Consider the following 21,015-nt stretch of genomic DNA (forward strand, 5'->3'; position numbering starts at 1 on the left):
AGAAAGACTACTTGATCAAGAGAAGCTGCCCTTGGGATCCTATCCCCTGCCGCCCTGCTAGGGTGTATCCTCTGCCTTTCTTTAAAACCCACATGCAGCATCTTTTCCACGAAGACTTTCTTGGTTTCCAGGACTATCAACAATGGGATCAGCTGGAAGGCATCTTAGAGATCCAGAGGGGCGATTCTCAGCCCTGACTTCCTCTGGTCACCTAAGTACCTCTTAACCGGTCCCTCTGACGACCTCCTCCGGAGATTCTGATCAGTAGGTCTGAGATGGAGCCGTAGATCTTGCTAAGGGGGAAGTTTTTCACTTCCACAGGGGATTATGAGCTAGGGTAGGAAACTAGGAGGCCAACCCCTTACCTTACAGATGAGGGCACCGAGATCACAGGCTACTGCAAGAAAGGCGTGCATTTCTTAGCAGGAAGGGAGCTCCTTCCAGCAAGGGCTTTGTCTCCTTCGCAGCTCTTTCTCTAGCACCTAGAACTGCGCGGGCGCAACAGGCGGCACATCTGTCGGATGAATGAATGAACTCATGTGACCCCAGGCTTAAACCAGAGAATGGACTCTCGTCCAGGATGGGACACCAGTGCCTGCCTTTGCTGGAGGGAGATCGGTGACTAGTTCGTCGGTGTGTTCACTGATTGCGTCGCTCCGTAAACAGTCTTCCTTGCGACAGCCTCTTCGCCACAGTCCTCGCCGCCTCCCAGGTTTCTGTAATTGCTTTGCATCATAGGAGGTCAAGGTTAGTCGCAGTTCGCCCTGGGTGCCCAGGACTCCGCCCCTGTTGGAGCACACCTTAGGGCGTGTCTTGGGCCCCGGCGGGAGTGTCGGGGGGCGTGGAGGGAAGTTCGGACTTAGAGCCGAGAGGCTCCGCACGTTCGGCACCGGCGGGGCGAGGCGGTCAGTCTGCGGTGGGGAGGGCAGGCAGTCGCGCTGCTGGGCCAGGCCGGGCCGGGCGCTCGCACCTGCTGGGTGGCGGCCGCAGTCGGCGCAGGACGGAGGCGCTCCGCGCAGGTGAGACGCCGCCACGGGCCGGGGGCTCGGACTCCGCGGACGCCGGGCCAGGGGAGGGGGCCTCCGATGGGGAGGGGGCTCGGACAGGGCAGGGGGGCGCTCGGAACGGGAGGGGATTCGGCGGGGGGAGCGGGCTCCGGCAGGGCAGGGGGAGGGGCTGGACTGCCCGGGAGCGGTGCGCACCTGGGTCGGGCGCCGGCGGCCCTAGGATGAAAACTGCTGCGTCCCCAGCCAGTCAGGTCGACCGTGTGGCCAGGCGAGCGGAGCTTCGGAGGGCGAAGCCCCTGCCCTCCATTCCACCAACGCCCCTCTCCCACCCACCCCACCCCCGAGGACCCGAGGATCCGGGGACACCCGGCCCATGACCGCTCCTCTCCAGCTCCACACCGCCGTGGGCACTTACCTCCTACTGTCTGTCCTTTTAGCGCCACTCCACAAACACCGCCGACCAGATACGTCCTTAAACCAGGAAGCCTAGAATTTAATAAAAGGCGATTGACTGATAAAGTTTCCTGGGTCATGATTTAGCTCCCACTAATACTTCAGTGGGTAGAAACGGATGTCAGGCGCAAAGAGGTAAGATTAGCAGGGGTTGGGAAGGTTTACACTGGACCTAAAAATAGTTTTAGGGGACCCTGCTTGGGTGCAGAAGGATAACCTCTAGAAACGTAATCTAGCCCTAGATATAAGAAAGATTTGCATTTCAGCCTTTCAAAGTTTTAGCCAGCTACCTCTTCTAAGAGTCACAGAAGTGACCATTTCCTTCACATCTTCTGCCATTTCCCTCAGTGAGTGCCATGTTCCTCCCCATCCCTGACCATTTGCCTCATTGCCCTACTCACCGCCCTGTTTGGCTCATAAAGTGGCATAAGAATTTTATCTGTGTCTTTACATTCACTTTAATAGGTAGTACGGCTTATCATTCCTAAGAAACATGTACTCTTTGGCCAGATGTGCAACCTGTTCAATACAATCCGGGGTTTGTCCATGTTAAACCACGTAGGGGAGACTCCTCATACACTCTGAGAGTCCAACATAGTTCTTCATGGACTGAGAGTTCATGGGCTCAATAAGGATGTAGTTACCCTCTGTTCCTAGAGTTTCTGAGAAAGCCATGCAATTGATACGAAAGCTTTATTGAATATGGTTCTCTGATTTTCCAAGGGAGAGTGCCTGACATAAGCAGAAGGGAGGCATTATTTCTGGTTGTGCACTAATGGTTCTGGTATTAGGAAAGCCAAGCATTCAGTTTCCTTTTAAAGGACTTTGATATCTTCTCACTTGTTCCATGGGAGGCACAGTATCACCACGTACTTATTTCATGTATTCTGTGGGTTCTGGAATTGGTTGTGATGGCCCAAGTGAGACTATCAAAGCTCGCGTTGACACCAGTGATTCTGTTTGGAATGTTCCCCAGTATGTCCTTGGTGTGTCTCTTGCCTAATCTTAGCAAATGGAACTTTGAGATAGGATTTGGCAAGGGCTGGGGGAAGAAAAGGAGTAAAGAGAAAGAAAGACTTCTCTCTTGTCTCCTTACCACCTTCAAGTTAACATCGGCTGCCATGTTTAAACGGTCAAAGTACAGAAATTGCTTATGTTGGTTATAATTAAAGGATTATCTCTTTCCCTCAAATGCATTTGTTTGTTGAAAGTGGGTAAGGGCAGTTTTACCACATGTAGAGCCTATTCCATAGCCAAATTTCCTGTTATTGCAAAACTTTTTATAATTGTCGGTAAGAGAATAGAAGTCACCACTCTGTCATCAACTAATGGGCATGTATGAGATTTCAAATCTGTATTTGTTTCTATGGACAGGTCATGAAACAAAAACTAGATCATGTACAATACTATGCAATATCCATTAGGAACAATTAGAGGCTACAAGTAAGTACTAGAATCCCCACACGTCATTTGGACTCAGCTTCCCTTTTAATTAAACAGTCTTCTCCCCCAAACCTTTACTGGGGGGCTAGAAATCAACAGAGATTATTTGAATTTGAGCTGTTTTTGTTTCTCTTGTCTGTTCTCTGTGTGAAAATAAAATGGGTCACAAGGTGCACTACTGAAGGGACAAAGAAACTCAGAAGATCTTTTTTTTTTTTTTTTTTTTTTAGTTTATTTATTTATTTTGAGAGAGAGAGCAGGAGCAGGGGAGGGGCAGAGAGAGAGGAAGAGAAAGAGAATTCCAGGCACGCTCCTCGCTGTCAAGAGTCAGACTCTCAACCAACTGAGCCACCCAGGCTCCCTGAAACTCAAAAGATCTATCAGCCTTCTGTGATGAAGAATTTAAGCTGAAGATACCAAAGTACACTCATGTATTTCCCTGTGGAATTTAGATATCATAAACCATTATTGATACCACGGCCGCTTTAGAGTACAAGACGATTTCCATAAGCAGCACTGTGAGGAAATAGTAATAGCTTATTTCATAATTGAGGAAACTGAAACAGAAATACTGAGTATCTGGCCTGAGGTTATCCAGCTGTTAAGTGGCAAAGCCAACCTTAAGCCAGAACTTCTTCCGTAATACCTCAGCTCCCTACAGGGGAGCTCTTTTGTTTGCTTGTGTAATTTGGGGGTGAGGAGTTGTCTGTGATTTGTTTTTCCTGAACATTTACTTACCATACTCTCTGACTATGAACTCTTAGAATCTAAATTTAGGAACATTCTTGTTTGGTATCTTTCATGCCCATCTTTGTTCATCGTAACTGCAAAAATATTTTAGAGCTGCGGATAGCCTGAAATATTTATCATGCGCAATCTTTTTGTTTCTTCCGAGAACAAAAGGGGATTCAGGAAAAATTAAGCAAGTACCCAAACCTACTTGGCTGAAGAACTGCAGCTAAAACCTAGGCTTCCCAGTGTTCAGACTACTGCTGTTTCCAGCATGTGGTCCCTTGAGGATTTCCTAGATACATAAGTCAAGTGGTTCAGTTTTGGGTCTGTGACAGCAAACTATAGCCTCCCTGAATCCTGGACTCAAATATCCGTAGATTCTCCTACTCTAACTGGATTCCACAGTCCGTGAGAGAAAAAGCCTTTTGGTCTGGCGCATTGTGTTTTTCTGAGCACAGTTGCCCGTAGTGGGCACTCAATAAAATGCATTCAATACTTACCAAACAAACGTTTGAACAAGGATGAGATGTCATTAGGACTTCATTCAGCTACAAGTAATGGAAAACCCTACTACAATAACTTAGTAAGTGAGGTGTTTGTTTTTCTCAAATAGCTGGATGTCTGGGGGTGAGAAGTTGAGGACTGGGCCAGATTCCTCTGTCTTCCTGCACCACCATCCTTAGCATGCACCTTTTGTCCTCACTGAGAGACAGGCACCTCTTCGTATCAGAGAGGGCTTACCAGAAAGAAGGGCAGAAGTAAGGGCAGAAGGCATGTACCAGCTGAATCTGTCCTTGTTTTTATAATAATATCACTCTTGAAAGTTCCACCCAATAGACTGCTTATACCTCATTCATATAAGAACTCTGTCACATAACCACTCCTAATTATAGGAAAACCTGAGCAAATCTAGTGTTTTAGTCAGCCATGTTGCCAATATAACAAAATAGGGAGTCTGTTAAGGAAGAAGGAGAAAATAGATATAGGGTAAGCAACTAGCAGCATCTGCCATAATATGTTTTATGAGTCATTGACTCTTTGTTTCTATATGGGTTGTTGTTATTTTTATTTTTTTTTTATTTTTATTTTATTTTTATTTTATTTTTACCTGTTGTTTTTTTGGTTTATTAAAAAAGCAATAGGGGCGCCTGGGTGGCGCAGTCGGTTAAGCGTCCGACTTCAGCCAGGTCACGATCTCGCGGTCCGGGAGTTCGAGCCCCGCGTCAGGCTCTGGGCTGATGGCTCAGAGCCTGGGGCCTGTTTCCGATTCTGTGTCTCCCTCTCTCTCTGCCCCTCCCCCGTTCATGCTCTGTCTCTCTCTGTCCCAAAAATAAATAAACGTTGAAAACAAAAAAAAATTTATATAAAAAAAATAAATAAATAAATAAATAAAAAATAAAAAATAAAAAAGCAATAGATAATGCAGTGGATGTAGGGGAACTTTTTAAAATTATAGATTCCGAGGTCCACCCCCAAGAAATGCTGATTATTTAGGTCTGGAATGAGTCTATAAATCTGAATGATAAGCTGGCACTCCAGATAATTTGAACACAGGTGGTCACAGGATCATAATTTGAAAAACATTGAACTGGGGCTAGTTTATCAGAGGCACCTTCATTTTATTTCCAAAGGCTTTCTGTCTCATCCCTCTTGAGGCTGTTTCTAAATTTTGGTCAACACAAATAATTGGAGAGTCTTAAAAGTCACAAGTTCTACAAGGCTTTTACTGAGTCTACACAGCGACCTCCCTAGAGGCAATGACTTTCAGTCTCTCATCTATGTTTTTCTCATACTTACCACCATATTCCCAAGTAACATGCTAATACTGGCTATTTCTCATTCCTTTTTTTTTTTTTTTTTTTTGGGGGGGGGATTCTATGCTTTTTTTTCTACCCCATCTAGTATTCTTATTATCATGGTTCTAAATTCTAGAATACATCTTGCTTATATCTGTATTCTTTTTTAGCTCAACAAACTTTTATTGTGTAACTTTTTTTTTTTAATATATGAAATTTATTGTCAAATTGGTTTCCATACAACACCCAGTGCTCATCCCAAAAGGTGCCCTCCTCAATACCCATCACCCACCCTCCCCTCCCTCCCACCCCCCGATCAACCCTCAGTTTGTTCTCAGTTTTTAACAGTCTCTTATGCTTTGGCTCTCTCCCACTCTAACCTCTTTTTTTTTTTTTTCCTTCCCCTCCCCCATGGGTTTCTGTTAAGTTTCTCAGGATCCACATAAGAGTGAAACCATATGGTATCTGTCTTTCTCTGTATGGCTTATTTCACTTAGCATAACACTCTCCAGTTCCATCCATGTTGCTACAAAAGGCCATATTTCATTTTTTCTCATTGCCACGTAGTATTCCATTGTGTATATAAACCACAATTTCTTTATCCATTCATCAGTTGATGGACATTTAGGCTCTTTCCATAATTTGGCTATTGTTGAGAGTGCTGCTATAAACATTGGGGTACAAGTGCCCCTATGCATCAGTACTCCTGTATCCCTTGGATAAATTCCTAGCAGTGCTATTGCTGGGTCATAGGGTAGGTCTATTTTTAATTTTCTGAGGAACCTCCACACTGCTTTCCAGAGCGGCTGCACCAATTTGCATTCCTACCAACAGTGCAAGAGGGTTCCCATTTCTCCACATCCTCACCAGCATCTATAGTCTCCTGATTTGTTCATTTTGGCCACTCTGACTGGCGTGAGGTGATATCTGAGTGTGGTTTTGATTTGTATTTCCCTGATAAGGAGCGACGTTGAACATCTTTTCATGTGCCTGTTGGCCATCCGGATGTCTTCTTTAGAGAAGTGTCTATTCATGTTTTCTGCCCATTTCTTCACTGGGTTATTTGTTTTTCGGGTGTGGAGTTTGGTGAGCTCTTTATAGATTTTGGATACTAGCCCTTTGTCCGATATGTCATTTGCAAATATCTTTTCCCATTCCGTTGGTTGCCTTTTAGTTTTGTTGGTTGTTTCCTTTGCTGTGCAGAAGCTTTTTACCTTCATAAGGTCCCAGTAATTCACTTTTGCTTTTAATTCCCTTGCCTTTGGGGATGTGTCGAGTAAGAGATTGCTACGGCTGAGGTCAGAGAGGTCTTTTCCTGCTTTCTCCTCTAAGGTTTTGATGGTTTCCTGTCTCACATTCAGGTCATTTATCCATTTTGAGTTTATTTTTGTGAATGGTGTAAGAAAGTGGTCTAGTTTCAACCTTCTGCATGTTGCTGTCCAGTTCTCCCAGCACCATTTGTTAAAGAGACTGTCTTTTTTCCATTGGATGTTCTTTCCTGCTTTGTCAAAGATGAGTTGGCCATACGTTTGTAGGTCTAGTTCTGGGGTTTCTATTCTATTCCATTGGTCTATGTGTCTGTTTTTGTGCCAATACCATGCTGTCTTGATGACGACAGCTTTGTAGTAGAGGCTAAAGTCTGGGATTGTGATGCCTCCTGCTTTGGTCTTCTTCTTCAAAATTCCTTTGGCTATTCGGGGCCTTTTGTGGTTCCATATGAATTTTAGGATTGCTTGTTCTAGCTTCAAGAAGAATGCTGGTGCAATTTTGGTTGGGATTGCATTGAATGTGTAGTAGCTTTGGGTAGTATTGCCATTTTGACAATATTTATTCTTCCAATCCATGAGCAGGGAATGTCTTTCCATTTCTTTAAATCTTCTTCAATTACCTTCATAAGCTTTCTATAGTTTTCAGCATATAGATCCTTTACATCTTTGGTTAGATTTATTCCTAGGTATTTTATGCTTCTTGGTGCAATTGTGAATGGGATCAGTTTCTTTATTTGTCTTTCTGTTGCTTCATTGTTAGTGTATAAGAATGCAACTGATTTCTGTACATTGATTTTGTATCCTGCAACTTTGCTGAATTCATGTATCAGTTCTAGCAGACTTTTGGTGGAGTCTATCGGATTTTCCATGTATAATATCATGTCATCTGCAAAAAGCGAAAGCTTGACTTCATCTTTGCCAATTTTGATGCCTTTGATTTCCTTTTGTTGTCTGATTGCTGATGCTAGAACTTCCAGCACTATGTTGAACAACAGCGGTGAGAGTGGGCATCCCTGTCGTGTTCCTGATCTCAGGGAAAAAGCTCTCAGTTTTTCCCCGTTGAGGATGATGTTAGCTGTGGGCTTTTCATAAATGGCTTTTATAATGTTTAAGTATGTTCCTTCTATCCCGACTTTCTCAAGGGTTTTTATTAAGAAAGGGTGCTGGATTTTGTCAAAGGCCTTTTCTGCATCGATTGACAGGATCATATGGTTCTTCTCTTTTTTTTTGTTAATGTGATGTATCACGTTGATTGATTTGCGAATGTTGAACCAGCCCTGCATCCCAGGAATGAATCCCACTTGATCATGGTGAATAATTCTTTTTATATGCTGTTGAATTCGATTTGCTAGTATCTTATTGAGAATGTTTGCATCCATATTCATCAGGGATATTGGCCGGTAGTTCTCTTTTTTTACTGGGTCTCTGTCTGGTTTAGGAATCAAAGTAATACTGGCTTCATAGAATGAGTCTGGAAGTTTTCCTTCCCTTTCTATTTCTTGGAATAGCTTGAGAAGGATAGGTATTATCTCTGCTTTAAACGTCTGGTAGAACTCCCCTGGGAAGCCATCTGGTCCTGGACTCTTATTTGTTGGGAGATTTTTGATAACCGATTCAATTTCTTCGCTGGTTATGGGTCTGTTCAAGCTTTCTCTTTCCTCCTGATTGAGTTTTGGAAGAGTGTGAGTGTTTAGGAATTTGTCCATTTCTTCCAGGTTGTCCAATTTGTTGGCATATAATTTTTCATAGTATTCCCTGATAATTGTTTGTATCTCTGAGGGATTGGTTGTAATAATTCCATTTTCATTCATGATTTTATCTATTTGGGTTATCTCCCTTTTCTTTTTGAGAAGCCTGGCTAGAGGTTTGTCAATTTTGTTTATTTTTTCAAAAAACCAACTCTTGGTTTCGTTGATCTGCTCTACAGTTTTTTTAGATTCTATATTGTTTATTTCTGCTCTGATCTTTATTATTTCTCTTCTTCTGCTGGGTTTAGGCTGCCTTTGCTGTTCTGCTTCTATTTCCTTTAGGTGTGCTGTTAGATTTTGTATTTGGGATTTTTCTTGTTTCTTGAGATAGGCCTGGTTGCAATGTATTTTCCTCTCAGGACTGCCTTCGCTGCGTCCCAAAGCATTTGGATTGTTGTATTTTCATTTTCGTTTGTTTCCATATATTTTTAAATTTCTTCTCTAATTGCCTGGTTGACCCACTCATTCTTTAGTATGGTGTTCTTTAACCTCCATGCTTTTGGAGGTTTTCCAGACTTTTTCCTGTGGTTGATTTCAAGCTTCATAGCATTGTGGTCTGAAAGTATGCATGGTATAATTTCAATTCTTGTAAACTTATGAAGGGCTGTTTTGTGACCCAGTATATGATCTATCTTGGAGAATGTTCCATGTGCACTCGAGAAGAAATTATATTCTGTTGCTTTGGGATGCAGAATTCTAAATATATCTGTCAAGTCCATCTGATCCACTGTGTCATTCAGGGCCCTTGTTTCTTTATTGACCGTGTGTCTAGATGATCTATCCATTTCTGTAAGTGGGGTGTTAAAGTCCCCTGCAATTACCACATTCTTATCAATAAGGTTGCTTATGTTTATGAGTAATTGTTTTATATATTTGGGGGCTCCGGTATTTGGCGCATAGACATTTATAATTGTTAGCTCTTCCTGATGGATAGACCCTGTAATTATTATATAATGCCCTTCTTCATCTCTTGTTACAGCCTTTAATTTAAAGTCTAGTTTGTCTGATATAAGTATGGCTACTCCAGCTTTCTTTTGGCTTCCAGTAGCATGATAAATAGTTCTCCATCCCCTCACTCTCAATCTAAAGGTGTCCTCAGGTCTAAAATGAGTCTCTTGTAGACAGCAAATAGATGGGTCTTGTTTTTTTATCCATTCTGATACCCTATGTCTTTTGGTTGGCACATTTAATCCATTTACATTCAGTAAATGTGTTATTATAGAAAGATATGGGTTTAGAGTCATTGTGATGTCTGTATGTTTTATGCTTGTAGTGATGGCTCTGGTACTTTGTCTCACAGGGTCCCCCTTAGGATCTCTTGTAGGGCTGGTTTAGTGGTGACAAATTCCTTCAGTTTTTGTTTGTTTGGGAAGATTTTTATCTCTCCTATTCTAAATGACAGACTTGCTGGATAAAGGATTCTCGGCTGCATATTTTTTCTGTTTAGCACACTGAAGATCTCGTGCCAATTCTTCCTGGCCTGCCAAGTTTCAAAAGAGAGATCAGTCACGAGTCTTATAGGTCTCCCTTTATATGTGAGGGCACGTTTATCCCTTGCTGCTTTCAGAATTTTCTCTTTATCCTTGTATTTTGCCAGTGTCACTATGATATGTCATGCAGAAGATCGATTCAAGTTACGTCTGAAGGGAGTTCTCTGTGCCTCTTGGATTTCAATGCCTTTTTCCTTCCCCAGTTCAGGGAAGTTCTCAGCTATAATTTCTTCAAGTACCCCTTCAGCACCTTTCCCTCTCTCTTCCTCCTCTGGGATACCAATTATGCGTATATTATTTCTTTTTAGTGTATCACTTAGTTCTCTAATTTTCCCCTCATACTCCTGGATTTTTTTATCTCTCTTTCTCTCAGCTTCCTCTTTTTCCATAACTTTACCTTCTAGTTCACCTGTTCTCTCCTCTGCCTCTTCAATCCGAGCTGTCGGCATTTCCATTTTGTTTTGCATTTCGCTTAAAGCGCTTTTCAGCTCCTCGTGACTGTTCCTTAGTCCCTTGATCTCTGTAGCAAGAGATTCTCTGCTGTCCTCTATACTGTTTTCAAGCCCAGCGATTAATTTTATGACTATCATTCTAAATTCACTTTCTGTTATATTATTTAAATGCTTTTTGATCAGTTCGTTAGCTGTTGTTATTTGCTGGAGATTCTTCTGAGGGGAATTCTTCCGTTTGGTCATTTTGGATAGTCCCTGGAGTGGTGAGGACCTGCAGGGCACTTCCCCTGTGCTGTGGTGTATAACTGGAGTTGGTGGGTGGGGCCGCAGTCAGACCTGATGTCTGCCTCCAGCCCACCACTGGGGCCACAATCAGACTGGTGTGTGCCTTCTCTTCCTCTCTCCTAGGGGTGGAATTCACTGTGGGGTGGCGTGGCCCGTCTGGGCTACTTGCACACTGCCAGGCTTGTGGTGCTGGGGATCTGGCGTATTAGCTGGGGTGGGTAGGCAAGGTGCACGGGGGCAGAAGGGGCAGGCTTAGCTCGCTTCTCCTTAGGTGATCCACTTCAGGAGGGGCCCTGTGGCAGCGGGAGGGAGTCAGATCTGCTGCCGGAGGTTTGGCTCCGCAGAAGCACAGAGTTGGGTGTTTGCGCAGAGCGAGCACGTTCCCTGGCAGGAACTGGTTCCCTTTGGGATTTTGGCTGGGGGATGGGTGAGGGAGATGGCGCTGGCGAGCGCCTTTGTTCCCCACCAAACTGAGCTCTGTCGTCCGGGGGCTCAGCAGCTCTCCCTCCGTTTGTCCTCCAGCCTTCCCGCTTTCCGAGCAGAGCTGTTAACTTATGACCTCCCAGACGCTAAGTCGCGCTTGCTGTCGGAACACAGTCTGTCCGGCCCCTCCGCTTTTGCCAGCCAGACTCGGGGGGGTCTGCTTGGCCGGCAGGCTGCCCCTCCGCCCCGGCTCCCTCCCTCCAGTCCGTGGAGCGCACACCGCCTCGCCGCCCTTTCTACCCTCTTCCGTGGGCCTCTCGTCTGCGCTTGGCTCCGGAGACTCCGTTCTGCTAATCCTCTGGCGGTTTTCTGGGTTATTTAGGCAGGTGTAGGTGGAATCTAAGTGATCAGCAGGACGCGCGGTGAGCCCAGCGTCCTCCTGTGCCGCCATCTTCCTATTGTGTTCCGCTATTTCTCATTCTTTTCCCAGTTCTGGATAGTATCTATTGACATCCTACCAGGGAGGATAAGGATGTAGCTCTCTTATACCCTCATTATTCTTTTCCATATTTGTTTCCCTTTCTTGCAAGGTCCTAATATAGTTATAGCCTATTTTTTTTGATATAGCAATGTTTAGTGTTTACATTATTATGACTTTTTCCAGCTATGTGATACACTATGATTTCTACACTTCCTTTCTTGTACAACCTTTCTCTATACCTGGAGTTAGTAATTGCTACCTCTCCTTCAGTTGCTTAGGTTTTTTGAGTACTCATTACAATTCTGACTCAAACTTTGACAGGATGGTAAAATTCCTCTCAGTAGAGAGTTAAGCATCAAGTAAGTAGTCAGTTTGATATGCTTTTCTTGGAAGCATCCCTGCCCAGCCCCCTATTCTCTGAGACTGGTTATTCTGAGCTCCTTGTTGTACTGGGAGCTTCCTTTGCTACCACCTTGTCAATTGTACCGGATTCCTGTTTCTTGGATTCTGTGCCCTCTCACTCCTTGGTCTTGCTGGAGCGTGGCTTCCTGAGAAAAGCCACGTGGAGACAGAGGCAAATTTATCCAGGAGCTGCTGAAGTTCACAGGGCCTCTGTGAGGGCTGCAAACTGTTGAAAGTTGACAAGTGGAGAGGAAAAGCCAGGTTGCCATCATGAAGCATTTGGGGCACATTTTCTAAAAAGATTTTAGAAGAAAGAGCCATGAATCTCCAAGGTTCCCATTTGTTGTGATTTCTCTTCTCAATCTAAATAAATATTCACGTTCACACCCAATTTTGTGTTGGTAATTTTATTATTTTTTTCTTAAAGAGGGCTCCCCAAATTATAGAAGATTCAGGCCCCCCAGGACCTGGCTTTTTGAGTCTTTGTACATTTATGATGTCATTTTTCTTCCATCATATTTGATTGATGGTTTGGCTGGATATAGGTTATCAGTTGGAATTAATTTCCCCTCAGAATGTTGAAGGCATTGCTCCGTTTTCTTCTCCCTTCTTATCGCTCAGTTGAGAAGCTGATGCCATTATGATTTCTGATTCCATGCATTTTTTTTCTGTCTGGAAGTTTGTAGGGTTTTCTTTTGTTTAGTCCTCATGTTCTGATATTTCACAATGTTGTTAGTTCATACTGGTTTGGGTTTTTTCCCCCCAGTCATTGTTTTGGATACTTTAAAGGACTCTTCAATCTAAAAATCATATTCTTCAGTTTTCTTCTGTCGCATAATTTCCTCTGTTCTTTCTGCAACTTACATTAAATTACTTAGATGCTGAATCTCTTGAATCTTCCCTCTTGGTTTCTTATCTTTTCTATTTTAAAAAAAAAATCTCTAATCTTTTAGTTCTAATAAATATTCCCACCCTTATATTAAATTTTTACATTTCTGTCATCATATTTCTAATTCCCAAGGACTTTTATTTGGGTGGGGTGAGGCGGCTTTCAAGAAATTTTTATAGCACCCTGCTCCTATTTTATGGATGCAGTATCTTTTCGTATTTCCCTGAGAATATTAGCTCTGATTTTTTTCTAATTTTGAGAGTATCCCAAATGGTGTCTGTATATTTTCAAAGGCCCCTTTTTTTTCTGTTGTTTCTGTTCTGCCTTTTATGGCAGAAACTTTATTCAACTGTCCGTGTTTAAGAATGGTGTACCAAAAATGCCAAAATGTATAGTCTATGAGTGTGACTTGCAGATTGTGAGCTTCATTGTAGGGCGATTATCCAGAGCAGGCTTTTTTGATGGTTCATAATTGTGTCTCTAGCAGCTTTCTAGTCTAATCAGTTTCTCATCAGGAAGACCCCATCTCTAGCCATTTATTCCCGTTTGAGAAAAGACCATTAGTAAGTTTGATTTATTATGTAATCCATTTAATAGGAAAGGTTCTTGTTTTGAGTGGGTAAGTGGTAGTTTAGGATTCAAACATTTAGAATTTAGTTCTTGACTCTGCCCCCCCGCCTTTGAAGTGGCTGCCTCTGTGTACCCCTGTGTTCCTCTGTGTGTCTTTTGTCAGCAGCAGGGAGACAATCAGCAGGCTTCCACAGAGAGTGAGTTCTTTTCTATTAAAAAGCAAGAAGCTCTGGGGCACCTGACTGGCTCGGTTGGTAAAGCATGTGACTCTTGATCTTGAGGTTGTGAGTTTAAGCCCCACACTGGGCATAGAGCTTACTTAAAAAATTAATAAGTAAAAATAAAAAGGTCTGAGATTTTAGTGTAATAAAAGTCTTGTAAGCACAAGTACAACAAATTGTTTTGGAATAACCATTTGCGAAACATTTATTACCCATCGGCGGAGAAATACTTAATCCAGAATAAGTTAGGGCCTTTGGAGAAGCTCCATATCATGCCAATATTTATCTTAATCTTAATAATGACACTTAGAAGAATATTTAATTAAGATGGAAAATTATAGTTAGCTTCTTATTTCTCTTTAAGAGGTTATATTGAGAAAATATTTTCCTAATACCTCCAAAGAATGTCTTAGTTACAGAATTTGGGAGAGAATTTCTGCCCTTGAAGGTCACTCTGCAAATCCATACTATTTTCTTTGCTTAGCCTGACATGTGATACCCAAAACTTAGGGCAGGGTCAGCACTTTTTCTTTGCTGGGAAAGTTTTAGATCACAAAAAGGCACCAGACAATATGTGTCACAGGAATGATTCCTGACTTAGCTTTCAAAGACATCTTCATCAGAAAGCCTAGGCATTAGATACCAGATTTTGTACTGTTGGCTCTTCCTTCTCAGGCACCTTTAAAGAAGACGGCAAAGCCCTTGAAGACTGGGGCCCAGCCCTGTTATCTCTGTTTTGCCATCACTTAGAACCGTGCCTGATACATAAGAGGCCCTAGATAAATTGACTCCGTTACCCATTTTAAATTAACCCTTCCTACTTGTCCCCTTGATGTTTCCTCTGTTTCCTTTGCATATTTTTATGCCATTTTTTTTTCTGGAAGATGATACCTCCTTCTCAAATTTGATGTGTGGAACAGCTGTTGGAAAAAAGACTGGGAAGATCTTCTACCAGGACTTCAGGTAGAATTTCCAGGAGTGACAACTCCCTGTATAATCTTACTGAAGATGTAATAATTTCTTGGGTTATCACCAAACACCCTACATCTGGCACCATTTTTAATCACAGTTCTATTTGGATGTTTTTTTTCTCTCTTGTTCCATGCCATTCTTGTACTGTCCTTTGCTTCCTTCCACTCTCTTTGATCTGGCCCCCACTTTGACCCAGACTTTCTCTTTGTTCCGTTCTAACATTTTTTTCTGTCTCTTCTCCCCTACCTTCATTTGTCTTTTGGTATATTTTGCACAAAGCACACTGATGTACTAATTTCAGAAGACCTATCCCGCCTATCAGGTGGACACCTGTTTAAACTAACCTAGACCCAGGATGAAAAATCTCTCTCTTCTGGCTGTTTTTGAGATAATTTCTAGGCTTTTTTTTCTCACTGGGATTGTTTATTTTTATAGAGAACAAGAACTAAACTACAAGATCATTTGATCTTGTAGATTAGTGTTTCTCAAATGCTACCACTCACCATAGAACTTGTATTCTCATGGCATGGAGGCTTGGCTGAAAACAGCATGGCATAAGCTATAGTCTCCCTTAATGCTAAAAAAATTTATGCTACCTTCAAATACATCTTTTTAATTGTTGTTGTTGTTGCTGCTGCTGCTGCTGCTGCTGGTGGTTTTTGGAAAGAGAGCATGAGCAGGGGAGGGGCAGAGAGAGAGAGGGAGAGAGAGAATCCCAAGCAGGCTCCATGCTATCAGCACAGAACCCCATGTGGGGTTTGATCTCACAACCTTGAGATTATGCTCTTGAGCTGAAATCAAGAGCTGGATGCTTAACAGACTGAGCCACTCAGGTGCCCCACATCTCTGTTTTAACATGAAAATAATTTTTCCCAAAATCTTAAGGTGAAATTGATAATTCTATGATGGTAACCATGTTGGTCATGTGATTTCAGATATTTTGACTGTTGGGGCTTACCTGCACACCAGTCTGAGAGGCATGATCTCTTAAGGACTAGAAGATCTCTCAAGGACTCATCTCGCTCTAAAAATTATATGAAAAAGTAATGATAGCAGCACCCTTAGAAATGACTGGATTCAGGAGCTAGTATCCTCATGATTCAGGATTATGGCTAGGTTGATTTAGTTCAGTTCAGATCAAGACCTGTTATTATATGGCAAGCTTTATGGGAACTTTATGGGAAAGTTTATGGGAACTTTAACATGAAGTAGATAAGATCTCTGCTCTTGAGGAGCCTATGGTCTAGTGAGTAAGACATGTAAATGTGTAATTTTAATATAACAGGCTAAGTGATAAAAATCAAGATATGCGTAATGTACTATGCTAGAACAGAGGTGGGGCCATAGCCTAGCCTGGAAGTTCACAGAAGGCTTTCTAGAGGAGATATGGCACACCTATTGAAAACTGAGAAAAGGGAAGTCACGCGAAGAAAAAATGGAAAAGATACACAAGGTGGAGGGAATAGCATGAGCACTGTAAGGTTTGTGGTGGGGACAGATGGGAGATGAGGCTTGAGAGACAGGCCAAGAGCCACATTCTGGGTATATGCAATGCAAAGGGGCATGGACTACATCTGGGTGGTGGTTAGTCAGTGAAATATTTTAGATTCTATAGTGGCGTAGTCAGATTTACATTTTAGGCAGATGACTCTGGTAGCAGAGTGGAAAAAGGATTTATGGATGGCAGGATTAGAGGCACTGCAGTGGTCCAGGCAAAAGACAATGAGAGCCTAAATGAGATAACTATCGTAGGACTAGAAAGGAAAAAGAACATCAGAAAATTTGGGTAGCCAAAATAAGCAGAATATTTTAGTCTCTTGGGGAATTGGGACACTGCAGGGCAGAGAGAGGGATAAAAGGGAGTCTCAGATGAGTCCTAGGAATCTGGCTTTAGAAGTAACTGGATGTTAAGCCATTACCAATCTGGTGGGGAAAGAAGATGATGAATTCAGTTAGGGACATGTTGACTTTGAGGTGTCTAAGAAGAATCTACATGTTTTTGTGTGAATGTTGGTTTAGCAAGTTGTTACATATATGAGTTTGAAACTAAGGGCAAAGGTCAAGGCTGGAGAAAAGAGTCATCAGCGTGCAGGTGGTAATGGAACTATGGGTATGTAGGAGTTCTTGCCAGAAGAAGCTATATAGAACAGTGGACCAAAGTCTGCTCGTGTTTAAGAGACAGGAAAAAGAAGAGGACCATTTAAGGGAGAAAAAGAAGATTATAGCAGATGAAGGGAGCCAGGAGAGAATAGTATCTTGAAAGCCAAGAGCAGTAGATAATTCCAAAAATGAGTGACTAAGGGATGGTGTCAGCTACAGAGTAGTGCAGGAACAGAAGAGAGGTCTACTCAGATAATATTTTAAAGATTTCCACCGATGAAGCAATATGAAAAGATTTGGTGACACCTGTGAATGTAATTTTAGTGTCATAGTGGTGAAGGAGCAGAACTAAATGGAGACAGCAATTGTATTTCCAGGTTTTTTCATGAAATTTAACTGATTTTGACAATGTTTGATTGCAATACACAAACCATCAAAATCCCTTTCTATCCAAAGACAATTTCATTTAAGTGGTAATTTAATTCAATAATTAATGACTTTCCAAATAATTTTAATATTAGAAACTGTAATTGTCTATAAATAAACCTATTATCAAAGGCATTTTGGCTCTGGACTAGGTGAGATGGTGAGAAAAAGATCCACCTATTTTGAGAACATATGTATAAAGTTTAAAAATTTGCAAAACTATATGTTGTTTGGAGATCACGTATGTACTAAATGTATGTAGTATAGAGCAAGACAAAAGTGAGTGATTGCTAAACACACAATTCAAAATGATGCTACTTCTCAAGAGGGAAGTCAGGGAAGCTATCAAGGATGTGTCAATAGGAAGCTCCAAAGATGTTATAATGTTCTGTTTCTTAAGCTGAGTCATGCCCCACAGCTGTTATTCTTTACAACTTTTATATACATTAGCTATATTACTTTTATGTTTGGAATAGTAAATAGGAAGAGAGATACACAATGGTTCTTCAGGGACCCAGGTCCAAACAGAATTTTTTGTTTCTTTTTCCTTTTTCTCTTATTATTTTGTGTGAAAAATTCTTGGGCCTGATTATAGTTGACGGGAAGAAGGCAACAAAGGGCGAGAGAAGTTCATGAGTGCTAGAACTCAGAGGACACAGGTGAGGATCCAATCAAAAGCACAGATTAAAGAGCACCTGGGTGGCTCAGTCGGGTGAGTGTCGCCTCTTGATTTCAGCCCAGGTCATGATCCCAGAGTCATGGGATCCAGTCCCATGTCAGGCTCCGCGCTGAGTGCTAAGGGCTGCTTCCATAGTTTGACTATTGTATTTATTTAATTCTGCTATAAACATAGGGGTGCATGTATCTCTGAATTAGAATTTTTGTATTCTTTGGGTAAACACCCAGTAGTGTGACTGCTGGATCATACGGTAGTTCTACTTTTAACTCTTTGAGGAACCTCCACACTGTTTTCTAGAGCAGCTGCACCAGTTTGTATTCTCACCAACAGTGCACAAGTGTTCCTTTTTCTCCACCTCCTTGCCATCATCCATTTTTTCTTGTGTTGTTGATTTTAGCCATTCTGACAGGTGTGAGGTGATATCTCATTGTGGTTTTGATTTGCATTTCCCTGATGATATGTGATGATGAGTATCTTTTCATATGTCTGTTGACCATCTGTATGTCTTCTTTGAAGAAATGTCTGCTCATATCTTCTGCCCATTCTTAATCACATTATTTGGTTCTTGAGTGTTGAGTTTTATAAGTTCTTTATACATTTTGGATACTAATCCTTTATGGATATGTCATTTGCAACTATCCTCTCCCATTACATAGGTTGCCTTTTAGTCGCCTTTAGTTGTGTGATTTAGTTGTGTTTCTTTGCTGTGCAAACACTTTTTATTTTGATGTAGTCCCAATAGTTTATTTTTGCTTTCATTTCCCCTGCCTTAAGGTACCTAACTAGAAAAAATAGTTGCTACAACCGATGTCAGAGAAATAACTGCCTGTGCTCTCTTCTAGGATTTTTATGGTTTCAGGTCTCACACTGAGGTCTTTAATTCATTTTGAATTTATTTTTGTGTGTGGTGTAAGAAAGTGGTCCAGTTTCATTCTTTTGCACTTTGCTGTCCAGTTTTCCCAGCACCATTTGTTGAAGAGACTGTCTTTTTCCCTGTGGATATTCTTTCCTGGTTTGTCAAAGATTAATTGACCATATAATTGTGGATTTGTCTTTGGACTTTCCATTCTGTTCCATTGACCAATGTGTCTGTTTTTATGCCAATACCATACTGTTGATTAGTAAAGCTTTATAATACAAGTTGAAGTCTGGAATTGTGATACCTCCAGCTTTGCTTTGCTTTTTCAAGATTGCTTAGACTATTCAGGGTCTTTTGTGGTTCCATACAAATTTTAAGAGGGGTCATTTCTTATTCATTTTATTATTTCCTCAGCACCCAGCATATTTAATGGGATCCCATTAAAAAAAAATGGAAGCAGGAATGAGACCATCTTTTGCTTAGAAATCTAAACTCACTTGGGAGGTAACTGAGCTCTTATTCATGGAATTTTGTTCCACGGCATCATGAACTCATGCCAGAACAAGGCTCAAATTCTTATTCTGGTTTTGAGCCTTCTGACCAAGGACCTACCTACCAACTTACAGAGAAAATAACAATGACAGTAGTAGCTATAAATTTTTTTAAAAAGTGACAGACTCCAGAGTTATTTAAGGGCTCCCAGGCTACTATAGAGCAGGGATACTCTGCCTGAAGTTCAGGACTAAACCATAGTCACATCAGCCATGGGCCACAGAGAACTTTCAACTCTGTACCTTGTGCTTTTTCTGCATTTTACTACTAAGCAGCTCATAGAAGAAAGCGGGAGGTATTAGGCTTGTTATTTGCAGAGTAACAGAAAGCTGAGTCAAGCAGGGTTGGTTGTATTCCAAAGTAAACTCAGGCCAGAAGCCATTTAAGTGTTTCTGTTGGCAGGGGCGCCTGGGTGGCGCAGTCGGTTAAGCGTCCGACTTCAGCCAGGTCACGATCTCGCAGTCCGTGAGTTCGAGCCCCGCGTCAGGCTCTGGGCTGATGGCTCAGAGCCTCGAGCCTGTTTCCGATTCTGTGTCTCCCTCTCTCTCTGCCCCTCCCCCGTTCATGCTCTGTCTCTGTCCCAAAAATAAATAAACGTTGGAAAAAAAAAATTTAAGTGTTTCTGTTGGCAAAGACAGATTCAAAATAATATTCTGTGTTCTCCCCAGTACCTATTTGCTTACTGACCAAACACATATCCCATTTCTATTAAAAAGGTATTGAGGGGCACCTGGGTGCCTCAATCGATTAAGCATCTGACTTTGGGCCAGCTCATGAGTTCAAGCCCCATATTGGGCTCTGTGCTGACAGCTCAGAGCCTGGAGCCTGCTTCAGATTCTGTGTCTCCATCTCTGTCTCTCTGCCCTTCCCCCACTCATGCTCTGTCTCTCTCTCTCTCTCCCTCCTTCAAAAATAAATAAACATTTTAAAAAATGAAAAAACCCACTATCTTCTCCAGGGTCAGGTAAAGGTTCAACATAATTCCCCTCTCCCCACTTGAAGTTAGTACTAAAAGATACAGCAGCCTTAGTTCAATAATTATACTTCTCCTAAAAGAGAAGCCAGGTTTCTCCCCCATTAATTGTGGGAATAAGTATGAGAACACCAGAGAAGAGAGGAAACTAATATTTGTTAAACACTTACTGTAGTTAGCTGCTAGACATTCTCAGTTAATCCCCACAAGATGCTTCTGAGGTAGTGTTAAGGTCCTCATTTTGGAAGAAAGGGTACTGAAAGGGTACCGAGAGGTTAGGGAAGTTGTCCATGACCTTACCAGTAAAAGCAGCAAAGATTGACGCTCCATAGTTTGTGCTCTTTCTATTATATGACTGTATTTCCCCCTTAAAGGAACATGTAGGAATCCAGTTTCCTTTAGGGAAATTAAGGAAATAGAATTCACCTGAACTAATATAAAACTTGACTTGCATCTTTCTAACTTAACCTTCCTCAGGCCCATTTGTGAGTTGGTTTATATCCTTTCTAGAGATTCTTGGGCACATAGGACTACAATGTCTGGTTGATTTGACTTTTAAGTATACTGTTCTGTTCATTCCCAACCTAAGACAATTTAAAGGTTTAATGCATTCCAGCCATGGAAGAGAATGACATTAGGTCTTTCTTGGTAAAGAAAGTGGGAATGGTAGGGTAAAGAGAGTAAGAAACATTATCTAGCTCGATTCTGACCATATGGATGATTGGCTACACCTGCTTCTTAGTCTAGGCATGTACTATTTGCTCTGGAGCTTTACGCACACTACCTATGTTTAC

General features: G+C 42.0%; 1 protein-coding gene across 1 annotated transcript in view; it reads left to right on the top strand.

The window, feature by feature from the left end:
* The first annotated feature begins 841 nt into the window (after nucleotides 1–841).
* The window catches only part of TMEM45B (transmembrane protein 45B), a 46,254-nt gene continuing 26,080 nt past the window's right edge, over nucleotides 842–21,015 (top strand). Inside the window, exon 1 of the mRNA XM_045483474.1 lies at nucleotides 842–1,019. The gene's annotated coding sequence lies outside the window, so the exon portion shown is untranslated. The remainder of the gene's footprint in view (nucleotides 1,020–21,015) is intronic.

Source organism: Leopardus geoffroyi, chromosome D1 (genome assembly GCF_018350155.1).
Source record: "Leopardus geoffroyi isolate Oge1 chromosome D1, O.geoffroyi_Oge1_pat1.0, whole genome shotgun sequence".
NCBI lineage: Eukaryota > Metazoa > Chordata > Mammalia > Carnivora > Felidae > Leopardus > Leopardus geoffroyi.